Source organism: Sarcophilus harrisii, chromosome 3, assembly GCF_902635505.1.
Source record: "Sarcophilus harrisii chromosome 3, mSarHar1.11, whole genome shotgun sequence".
Classification (NCBI taxonomy): domain Eukaryota; kingdom Metazoa; phylum Chordata; class Mammalia; order Dasyuromorphia; family Dasyuridae; genus Sarcophilus; species Sarcophilus harrisii.
This window is the reverse complement of record NC_045428.1, coordinates 506,240,309-506,252,997: the sequence shown is the minus strand read 5'-3', so window position 1 is coordinate 506,252,997 and position 12,689 is coordinate 506,240,309. Positions and strand designations below refer to the sequence as shown.

The 12,689-nt window shown below is 32.1% G+C and overlaps 1 long non-coding RNA gene across 1 annotated transcript in view; it reads left to right on the top strand.

The window, feature by feature from the left end:
- Positions 1-12,689, top strand: part of LOC116422633 — an 879,518-nt gene that overhangs the window by 161,183 nt on the left and 705,646 nt on the right. The gene's annotated exons all lie outside the window — the stretch shown is intronic.

The following is a 12,689-nucleotide window of genomic DNA, read 5'->3' as shown; positions in this document are numbered from 1 at the left end:
ATCTTAGTCCTATTCCTCATCAAATAGTTTTGCTTCAGTCCAAAGGAGGGAGAGGGGAGCTTCTTATTTGTGTAAAACATCCCCAGTTGCCATGAGTGGCCACAGAAAAATCTGTTCATGTCTCTACCTTATTTAGCATCTTTTGAAAGCAAATCAAAAGGACTTCATTTCTGAAATGTGGCAAAGGTAGGAAAACCCTGTTAAGTACAAAGATAGATAGTTGAAGTTAAACAGGAACTAATCCTTTTTAACAGAAAGATCTTTTCTGATAACCCTGCCTATTTTCTTTTTCAATGTACCTTCTGAGTATTTTTTTAATCAAATCACATTTTAAATAGACTTACATTAAGGAATGCACATTTGTCCTTGGAGATAATGCTGATCTTTCTTACTTTTGATCAAAGTACATTTTAATTGACTGGTATATTAAGAAATTCATTCCTGCATATTATATTAAGAGCTATTCTTGAAAGAACGGGAAGAGATTCGTACCCAAAAAGAAAGAGCTGGAGAGAACTAGAAAGCTTCTTCACCTTTTTGGATGGAGCCTTACAAAGCACAGGAGATTCAAACTGTCAGGAGCCTTAGAAATAAAACGTAAAGATAATCCTGGAAGTTATTTAATACTATATGTGCCTACTACAGCAGAAAATGTTGGCCCAGTCCTCTATTGGGAGACCTTCAATGATAGAGAAGAAACAATAACAAATATTAAGGGCTTCCATGTGTTCAACAGACTGCTAGACAAAGTAAGAGATGTACATTTCAAGTCATACATAGTCCTTGCCCTTAGGGGGTCAAGAAAATTAATATTATACTGTTATATTAATAATCCATTATTACTTGGTGATCAGTCTTACTTCCTCCTATTTTTGTTAAGTACTCTACTTCTGAAAAGGTCAATTAGTCTCTGAAGGGGATGACCCAAGTAATGTGATTACTCCCAGCCCTCAAGGCATCAACTGTTAACTACTTTGGTCTGAATCATGTTATATATCTTTATCTTATAAATAAGACACAGTTTGAGATAGGCAGTCTCCCAAGGGATTATAAGGTTTGTCCCTACTCCCTTCACTAAAGTTTGGGGTGACCTAGTCTACAAAGAAGGAACAAGCCAGTAAAAACTCGATTGAGATATTTTTCTGGTTAATATTGCTAACAACTTGAATTTCTCAGGAGTCAGAAAAGGGGCTGAATAGCATCCTACCCCTAAGTCCCCAAAGATAAAGTAATTAGGAAAAACTGAACACTCTCAGTCTACCTCATCATTAAAATATCCACCAATAAGGATTTCTAAGGGAGGTCTAGTGATGTACTTTTGGGCCAATCAGAAGGAAAATTCACCGAGGTAAAACCCTCTCTCTTCCCTACCCACCTCCTCCATTTCTTACTCTGATTCGTTTGGTGTGAGTGGAGACCCACTACTCACCTGTCCTTTATTAACATCATATGCTGCTATTAATAAATGATATAACACTTGGAGAAATGGCCTTGTGTTAGATATTGCTTAAATTTTCCCCACAACCGTGGCTTACAATTTAGTAGCCAGTCAATAAGCGATAAAATATTTATTTAAAATCTACTATGTGCCAGTCACTGCAGTAAGTACTGTGAATACAAAAAAAAAAAGGCAAAAGACAGTTACTGCTTTGAAGGAGCTCAAGGGAGACAACATTAAAATAATTATATATAAAAAAGATACATACATATGGGAAACTAGGTAGCAAAGAGCATAGATCACTGGGCCTAGAGTGAGAAAGACCTGAATTCAAATCTAATTATGGAGACTTACTAGTATGTGCAAGTCACTTAACCTCTTTTTGCCTCAGTTTTCTCATCTATAAATTGGAGGTAATAATAGTAAAGCATTTAACACATAGTTAGCATTACACAAACTATTATTATGATTATCATAGAGAAAATTGTAGATAATCAAAAAAGAAAAGATACTAAAATTAAGGGAGATCAGAAAAGATTTCCCATTAAAAATGAGATTTTACCTGGGTCTTGAAGGAAGCCAAGAGGCAGAGATAAGGAAAGAGCATGGAAGCCAGCCAGTAGAGGATTAGGCCATCAACAAAGATAGTTATAATATGCAATAATACATGATAAATATCTTCGACAGTCATGCAGTGAAATTTCATTTGAAGTTTGAAGGACAAGGTGATTTTTGGTTAAGGAAACTTGGAGAGGCTTTCTAAAGAAAATGACATTTGGATTGACCTTAAAAAGGTGGATAAGGATGTAATAGATTAAGAAGCAAGGTATGGAATTCCAAATATAAGGAACAAACTTAGCTCAAGCAATTGTGTGAGAGTTACTGAGTCTGACTGGATCATAGGTGTGTGGAGGAGGGTAATATAAGAAAAGGTTAGAAAAATGGTGTGACAAAAAATTGTGGAGGGTCTTGAATGTCAAGCAAAGAAAATTGAACTTAATTCTTTAGGCAGTAGAGAACTATTGAATATCTCTGAGCAGAGGAGAGATATGACTCAGTTTATACCTATGAAAGACTAGTCTACTATGGAATTAAGGACAATTTGGGGGGATGAGAAGAGTATTACATTCAACTTTTAGAATGAATGAAGAAGTCACTCCTTGCATCATGCTAAAATCTCCTTGCTCTAATCTCTATTGTTCTTCTTTAATTTGTTTATTTGTTCATTCATTTGTTCTGGATTCCTACAATTCATGATCTTTATCTGGTTGGTGATGAGGTAGACTAGCATTACTCCTTGTGTCCTTTTGTGTGAACAAGTGTTTTACATGGGATTTATGTGATCTTAATAAATCCTTTGTATAGCTAGGTTAGAGGTAAGCATGTGATTATATTTTTATTCCTTGAGATCTAGAAATGGTCTGAGTCACATTAATTTTATTTTATGTGTAGAATGCCACAGAAGATATTAGAGGAGATATTTTGATGAAGGTATAAACACTACCTTCATGGAACCTAGGGGGATAAAGCAGAGACATATATGTGATACTATACTATATCCATAGTGAATATAATAGCCACAGTGATAGCAAGTCAAGAAATCATATGGCATTAATTATATGAGATTTAAGAGAAAATGTTATCATTTCCACCTGAGAGGTCTATATATGAGTGATGGAAGAGGTGTCATTTGAGCTAGCTTTTAGAGAATGGATAAATTTTTAAAAGACTGAGCTGGAGAAGAAAAATATTTTAGGTATTAGTTGATGGTGTCACAAAGGAATAAGAGGTATAGGAAAGTGTTATGCTATATGTATATAAAGGATCTTGAGAAATCCACTTTGACTAGAGACTTGCAAAGTGATTAAGATTAGGTTAAAAATGTAAGGGGGCATCTCAGTGGCACAATGTAGAGTACTGCTCCTGGAGTCAGGGAGAATCATCTTCTTAAATTCAAATCTGGCTTTAGACACTGACTAGCTATGTGACTCTAGACAAGTCACTTAATCCTGTTTGCCTCAATCTTATCTATCCTTATCTAAAAATAATATGAAAAAGGAATTGGCAAACACTCCAGCATCTTTGCCAAGAAACTTGTAAATGGGTTTATAAAGAGTCAGACAAAATTGAAGTGACTAAAGATTAACAACAAACGTGTAGGAAGATATTCAAGGAGCCTTGAATTCTGATCTCTTGTGTTTGAACTTCAATGAACAACAGGGTCCCACTGAAGCACTGTGATTCAAGAAATCAAACCTATATGTGAGGAAATTCAGTTACTAAATTTAGGAAACACTGGAGAGGAAGGACTAGTTATAAGGTTATTGCACTAATAAAATTGACTAATAAAGAGTCTAAATCAGGCAATGAAAATGGATATTAAAGGAAAGAGGAATTTTAACATTTTGAGATTTATTTGTTTGCAGAACCGCTCCTTAGTTCTAACTCCTTAGTCCTCCCAGAAATATTAAGCTTGCAGGTAGACAGTCCCTCCATTACTTTATGCTGCTACATAATTAACCAGAATATCCCTTCTAACAAAACACCTGAATGCATGAGCCAAAAAGGTCATTGGCAATTTCATTAATTCTCTTTCGAAAAATATCTGAGAAGCTTCCCATTCATTGTTTAGGAGTAATTAAAATAGTGGGAGGCTTGGTTTGATAGACCTCAGCAAGAGGAAGATAAATGAAAGACAGGATTGTTGCCTAAAATGGGCATTGTACCATCAGGATCCAGGTTTGTTCAATGAGTTTAGGTATAAAGGAGTAGATATCCCTTTTGTTCAAAACAATGATTTTGGTCCCTGAAGTCAGTTATCATTCAACCAGGTTAGTGACTCATTAGGGTGCATGCAGAGATATCTGGAATCCTTGCTTTTAATGTACAGAAGAAAGACTATTTTAAAAGCAAATGATGATAATGATTCTTATCTAAAAAGGTTTATGCAAACCTACTCTCTGGGGTCTCAGGGTATAGAACAAAGCTTATTGTTCCATTAGAAGAAAGACTGTGTAACAGTGTCTGTGGTTATATAGTCTTTTCTTCCTTCTGTTAAAATGAAGTAAACTTTCATCGAAACTTGTGGAACAATAATCTGTTTTGATAAATTTAAAAAGTTGGGGATTTTTATATACAATGTCAGTCATGGGCACATGAAATATGACAGCATTCCTTGTCAGTTATTTTAATAACAGCACCCACCACTGTCAAAAAGAAAAATAAGATGACTAAGATCATTAGGGTATTGTCTAATTGCAAAGTAGAGGAGCAGCTGGACAGCAAGAGGGGAAATGATTTGAAGTCAGAAGTAAGAGTGAGTTCTGACCCTATCACTAACTATGACTATGAGTAAGTCAGAGTACTTATTTGGGTCTCTTTTCATAATTGCAAGAGACAGATTAGATCAGATCAAGGGATCTTATGGAATCCCATAATAGCCTGGTGAAGTCTAAGCATATTTTTAAAATGCCTAGAGTAAAATGCTAAGTAATTTTAGAGGTTAGTGAAAAGATAAGGATAAAAAAATGAAATTTTCTCCTTCTAAATTCACAGACCTCCTGAAATCTAATGTCTGTGGACTCCCAGTTAAGAGATCCTGGACTATAGAAATGACCTCTAGGATCCTTCCAGGTCTTTTTTTATTTTTCACTGCATAATTCTATCATTGTGAATTGTATTTTAATTTTGCACTTTATAATTATTTTGTCAGGACAGTTATGTGTTTGGACAGTTAGGTAGAGCATGGGGATTGTAATCAGAAATCTGACTTTCAAATCTAGTCTCAGATACTTCCTAGAAATGTAACCCTGAGCAAGCCTCAGTTTCATCAATTATAAAATGGGGATAATAATAGAATTTAACTCCTAAGGATTTTGTGAGGATAAACCACTTAGCACAATGCAGAACACATAGTAGATATTTCTCATAAGCTTCTTGTTTACATTCCCTTTAATATTCTATGGCATAAGGTTTTATGTCTTAGTTATTGTCTATGTCCTTAGTTTTAGACATTCACTGCTCTAAGATCTCTTGCAATTCTAGTTTCTTTTATATTAAGATAACTTCTAATTCTTATCATCATTGATTTTTAATAGGATTAGAGGATCATATGTCTTAAATTGAAAGAGATTTCAGTGTCTATCCAATATAAGCCAGTCTTGTTATAGATGAGGAAACTGAGGTCCAGTGAAATGAAATGCTTTGTTCAAGATTACTTAGGTAGTAATCATTAATGAAAGAATTTAAATCCAAGTCCTTTAGCTATGGGATCAAGGCTCTTAAGTTCATTTCAAGTAATATTTATTAAGTCTTACTTCAATGAGAAGTCCTGATAAAGGAACTATAGCAAATATAATGCCCCTCTTTAATCTGTAAATTCACTGAGGGCAGGAATTGTCTTTTTTTATTATTATTAATTATATCCCCAGCGCTTACCATTGCCTGACACATTTTAGGGCCTCAAATATTTATTGGATTGTATACAAAGAAAAATAACACAAAATCTCATCCTTCAAAGACATTAAATGCTCATGGGAGGAATTAGACATGTGGGCCTATAAGTACACTATATGGCAAAAGGGAGTGGCTTTCAAAACCTTAAAAAATATCTATTTACATATTTATATGTATATACATATGTGTGTGAGAGAGAGATTGAGAGAGATTTCATTAGCCTTATTTATAATTATGAATTATAATGAGGTCAAATGAGAAAGAGCTGATTACTGTTGGATAGTTCAGGTATTAATTCATGAAGAAAGTAAAATTCAAGCTGCATTTGGAAAGCTAAGCATGTTATCCAGACCTATTCTAAGTTTATGCCCTCAAAAGAAAAGGACCTATATGTTCAAAAATACCTAGAATTGGAAGTAAGAGAGTGTCCATAAACTGGGGACTAGATGAACAAATTTAGGCATATTAATGTTTTTAAATACTATTGTGTCATAAGAAATGATGACAGGGATGGTTTCTGAGAAACCTTGGAAAACTTGTATGTAAGAAATAATAAAGAATAAAATTAAGAGAACCTGGAGAACAATTTATATAATAACATTATAAATACAAAACTAGGAGAACAATTTATACCAAATATACCAACATTATAAATACAAACAACTTTGAAAGACTTAAGGAACCTGGTCAACATGATTATTAACCATGATTCCAGGGAAATGATGATGAAACATGTTCCCACCTATTGACAGAGAAATCAGAATCAGCATGTAGATTAAGATGTACATTTTTATATGTCACCAATGTGAGAATTTATTTTGCTTAACTTTGCATATTTCTTATGCAGGTTTTTTTTTTAATGGTATAGAGATGGTGAGAAGAAGTAGAAGGGAGAGAAAATGGATTTTAATTAATTTTAATTGAAAATTTTAAATTAAGTTTTTAAAAGATCAAAGAAAAAAAAGTTGGACAAATAAATGTTAAGAATGCGATATTCCATTAAGAAAAAAGGAACTAGAGCTAAAAGTAGAAACACACAAAGCATATTCAAAAAATTGACAAGTGATACAATTTGATAAATTCATTGTATCATTGTATTATAGACAGAGAATAGTATGAGGTGAGAATAGATGGGAAAGGTAGAACCAAACCATGTAAGACTTTGAAGGTCAACCTAAAAATAAGTTTGTTTATTTTCTCTAACTGTAAAAAACAAAACAAAACAATGGCTGACATTTATATAGTTCTTTAATATTTACAAAGTCTTTTATATCCCTTTTCACAGTAAGATTATTCATGGTCTTGGTTGATCTTTCAGGATGAATATGGCAGCTGATATTACATTTTATACACAAAATAATGCCAAATATAATTATCAAATTAACCCCAAGGTTCTCTATTTGAAACTAGCAGCTGCTATAATTCCCATTCTGCCCAACAACAGAGAAAAGCTGCATGGTGTGGAGGAAAGAAAATAGGGTCCAGAATCAAAATGGACAGGTTCAAATTACAGTTTTTCTTCTTCCTGGAAATGTGACTATCTCCTCTCTCTAATCTTCAGTCTGCTCATCCATGTATAGTGAGAAGTTTGAGAAAGATATTCTCAGAGCTCTCTTACACTTTGAATATTCTATCACAATAAGAAGGGACAATTAATGATAGTTATCTATAAAACTGTATCCAATTAGATATGAAAACAATATTAATATCTTTTCTCATTTGGAGAAAAATAATTTATATATTATTGGGATTATTTGTTTCCTTAAATGTTTTATAAAATTCATTTGCAAACTCATTTAGTCCTGGAAATTTTTTCATAAACAACTCATTAATGGCTTTTTAAATTTCTGTTTTCTAAAATAGGTTTATTTAAGTATATTTTTTTCTTTCTGGGAATCTTGATAGCTTATACTTTTATAAATATTTATCCATTTTATACTCATCCTTTTTTTTTTATTTTTAATAGCATATAATTGAACCAAAAAACTCCTAATAACTACTTTAACTTCATCTTCATTTGGTGATACATTTACCCTTTTCATTTTTTTATACTAGGAATTTGGTTTTCTTATTTAAAAAAATATCCAATTACCTAATAGTTTTTTTTTTTTTAATATAAAACCGGCTCTTAGTTTTATTTAACTAGTTCAATGGATTTTTTTATTTTAAAATTTCCTTTGATTTTAGGATTTCCATCTTAATGTTTAATTGGGGGAAGTTAAGTTTTTCTTCTAATAATTTTTAGTTGCATGCCCAATTTGTTTATTTGCTCTTTCTTTCTTTTATTGATGTACATATTTAGATATATACATTTTTCACTAAATACTAATTTGTATGCATCCCACAAATTTTGTAATGTTATCTAATTGTTTTCATTCTCATTAATGAAATAATTGATTAAATAATCTTTTTAATCATTCTTTAGTATTAGATTACTTATTTTCCAATTAACTTTTACTCTATACTTCAATTGTCCTTTCTTAAATGTAAATTTTATTACATTGTGGTTTGAAAAAAAATGCACTTAATATTTCTGCTTTTCTGTATTTGCTTATAAGATTTTTATGCTCTAATAAATGATAAAATTTTTGTGAAGGTGCCATGTACAGATGAGAAAAAAGTATACTCTTTCTTTTCCCATTCAGTTTTTTTCCCAATTAGATTAGTGGGTTCAAGAAACTTTTCTAAGATAACACTTCTTTCCTTGGCTTCTTATTAATTTTAAGGTTTAACTCTCATAGTAGAAGGTTGAGGATCTTCACTAATATAATTTTACTGTCTTTTGCTGTAATTCATTTAACTTTTCCTTTAAGTATCTGGTTGCCATGTCATTTTATGCACATAAGTTTAGTATTGATATTAATTCATTGTAGTTCATTTTAACAAAATGAAATTGCCCTGATAATCCCTTTCAATTAGATCTATTTTAGAGTTTTTTTTTTCTCTATCTCAGATTATGATTGCAAAACTTACCTTTTTTTTTTTTTATCAGCTGATGTATAAAAGAGCCTTTTTTTTTTTTATCACCTGATGTATAAAAGAGCCTTTAATATAAGTTTCTATAGAACCTTATATAAAATCTCTGTCTGTCTTTCTGTTTCAAGTTTGTTTCTTATAAACAATACATTGTTGGATTCTGGTTATTAATCAATTCTGATATTTACTTCTATTTCATAGGTAAGTCAGTTCTATTCCTATTCACAGCTATGATCATTAACTACATTTCCCTCATTTGTATTTTCTTCTGTTTATCTTTCCTTTTTATTCTGTCCCTCCTTTCAAGTCTTTTACTTCTTATACCACAATTTACCTAACCATTTTCCAATTGATGGGAATCCATTCATTTTCCAGTTTCTAGCCACTACAAACAGGGCTGCCGCAAACATTTTGGCATATATAGGTCCCTTTCCCTTCTTTAGCATCTCTTTGGGGTATAAGTCCAGTAGTAGCACTGCTGGATCAAAGGGTATGCACAGTTTGATAACTTTTTGGGCATAATTCCAGATTGCTCTCCAGAATGGTTGGATTCATTCACAACTCCACCAACAATGCATCAGTGTCCCAGTTTTTCCCGCATCCCCTCCAACATTCATCATTATTTTTTCCTGTCATCTTAGCCAATCTGACAGGTGTGTAGTGGTATCTCAGAGTTGTCTTAATTTGCATTTCTCTGATCAATAGTGATTTGGAACACTCATATGAGTGGAAATAGTTTCAATTTCATCATCTGAAAATTGTCTGTTCATATCCTTTGACCATTTATCAATTGGAGAATGGCTTGATTTCTTATAAATTAGAGTCAATTCTCTCTATATTTTGGAAATGAGGCATTTATCAGAACCTTTAACTGTGAAGACGTCTTCCCAGTTCGTTGCTTCCCTTCTAACCTTGTTTGCATTAATTTTGTTTGTACAAAGGCTTTTTAATTTGATGTAATCAAAATTTTCTATTTTGTGATCAATAATGGTCTCTAGTTCCTCTTTGGTCACAAATTTCTTCCTCCTTCACAAGTCTGAGAGATAAACTATCCTATGTTCCTCTAATTTATTTATGATCTCGTTCTTTATGCCTAAATCATGGACCCATTTTGATCTTATCTTGATATACGATATTAAGTGTGGATCCATGCCTAGTTTCTGCCATACTAATTTCCAGGTTTCCTAACAGTTTTTGTCAAATAATGAATTCTTATCCCAAAAGTTAGGATTTTTGAGTTTGTCAAACACTAGATTACTATAGTTGACTATTTTATCTTGAGAACTTAGCCTATTCCACTGATCAACTAATCTATTTCTTAGCCAATACCAAATGGTTTTGGTGACTGATGGTTTATGATATAGTTTTAGATCAGGTACAGCTAGGCCACCTTCATTTGATTTTTTTTTTTCATTAATTCCCTTGAGATTCTCGATCTTTTGTTCTTCCATATGAATTTTGTTGTTATTTTTTCTAGATCATTAAAATATTTTCTTGGAAGTCTGATTGGTATAGCACTAAATAAATAGATCAGTTTAGGGAGTATTGTCATCTTTATTATATTCGCTCGGTCTATCCAAGAACACGCAATATTTTTCCAATTATTTAAGTCTGACTTTATTTGTATGGAAAGTTTTTTGTAATTTTGCTCATATAATTCCTGCAAGTCTTTTACTTCTGACCACAACCTTATTTGAAATTGTTTTATCATCCTTCTCTCTTTCCTCTTGTCCTCTTCACTTATTTCACTATTGGATAAGAAAATTTCCCACTACTAATTAAGTATGTATTTATATCTTTCCTCTCTGAACCATTTGGATGTGAGATTCAAGAATGCCTCCCCACACAAACACACACCATTGCCCCCTGAACTGTAAAAGTTCTTTCTTACCTACATCTTTAAGTAAAATAATTTTCCCCATTCTTCTTCTCTCTTTCTTGTATCCTAATGCTTGCCTCTTTCTCACCTATTCATATTTTAAAATCATCTCAATAAATCAATTACTACATTCCCTTTTTATATAGAATCTTTCTACCTGCTCTAATAACAACAAAGTTTTTAGAAGATATAAATTTCACCTTTCCATATAGAAAAGGGAAACAGTTTAACCTCATTGAGTTTTTTTTTATGATTTCTCTTTCCTATTTACTTTTTATGTTTCTCTTAAGTATTCTATTTCAAAATCATATTTTCTATTCAGCTCTGATGTTTAATCAGGAATGATTCAAAATCCTCTATTTCATTAAATATCTACCTTTTTCTTTGAAAGTTCATATTCATGGGAAAAGGACCCACATATGCAAAAAATGTTTGTAGAAGCTCTTTTTGTGGTTACAAAGAATTGAAAAATGAGTAGACACCCTTCAATTGGGGAATGACTGAGTATGTTTTGATATATAAAAGTAATGGAAAATTATTGTTCTGTAAAAAAAAGTGATAAGTTGATTTTAGAGAGGTCAATAAAGATTGACATAAACTGATTCTGAGTGAAACAAGCAGAACCAAAAATATGTTGTATATAGTAACAGCAAGATTGTGCAATGATCAACTGTGAAAGACTTGGTTCTTCTCAGTGATTCAGTGATCCAAGGCAATTCTAATAAACTTTAGATAGAAAACACCATCCGCATTCAGAAAAAGAAAGATCATACTCACTTGTTGAATAGGCCATTCTTGTTATCCTAAATCTTTTGCCTTCCAAAACATTACATACCAAGATAACCTTGCCTTTAGAGTGGTGATTTCTAAATCATATGTAATCCTGACTATGGTTTCTATGTTTAATTTTGCCAAATTCTGACTCTAGTCCCAGTTCCTTTCCCTTCCGGAATATGAAGTTTCACAACCTCAGTTCCTTCAGTATTACAGCTGCCAAGTTCTATGTCATTCTAATTATAACTCCCTATTATTTGAATTGTTTCTAGCCACTTAACTTATTTTTCCTTGACCTGGTAGTTATAAAATCTGGCTATAATGTTTTTATTTTGGATTTTCTTTACTGAGATGATAAGTGGATTTTTTCAATGTCTATCTTTCTTTCTGGTTCTAAGACATCAGGAAAATTTTTCTTGGTAATTTATTGAAAAGTGTTGTCCAGGTCCCTTCTGATTATAACATTCATGTAGTTCAATGATTCTGATACTGTCTCTTCTGGATCTATTTTCCAGGTCAATTGTTTTTCTTATGAAATAATATACATTTTCTTTCATTTTTTCATTCTTTTGAATTTGTTTGCTAGATTCTTGATATCTCATAGAGTCATTATTTTCCACTTGCCCAATTCTAACTTTTAAATTATGATTTTACTCAATTAATTTTTGTATTTTCTTTTCATTTGACCAATTGAACTCTTTAAGAAATTGTTTTCTTCAATTGATTTTTTATCTCCTTTTCCATTTGGCCAGTTTTATTTTTTTGAGAAGTTTTCCAAGCTGTTAACTCTTTTTTCATTATTTTTTGCATCATTATCATTTTTTTTTCATAATTTTTCTTTTACCTTTCATATATGTTTTTTACATTCACTTTTGGGTCTTTAATGAGTTCTTTCTGATCTTAAAACCACTTCCCATTTTTCTTTTGGGATTATCTATAGGTATTTTGACATTGTTGTCCTCTTCTGAGTTCGTGTCTTGGTCTTCCCTCTCGTCATAACAACTTTCTAAGGTCAAATTCCTTTTTCCTTGTTTTTTGCTATTTTGGCCTTTTAAAAAATTAGTTCTATTCCCAGGGTAGAAGGTTTCTTTTGCCAGTGGTTTTTGGCCCTGGTTGCTTACCTGACACTGCATTGATGTGTCTCTCTTTTTGAATCACTATGTTGTC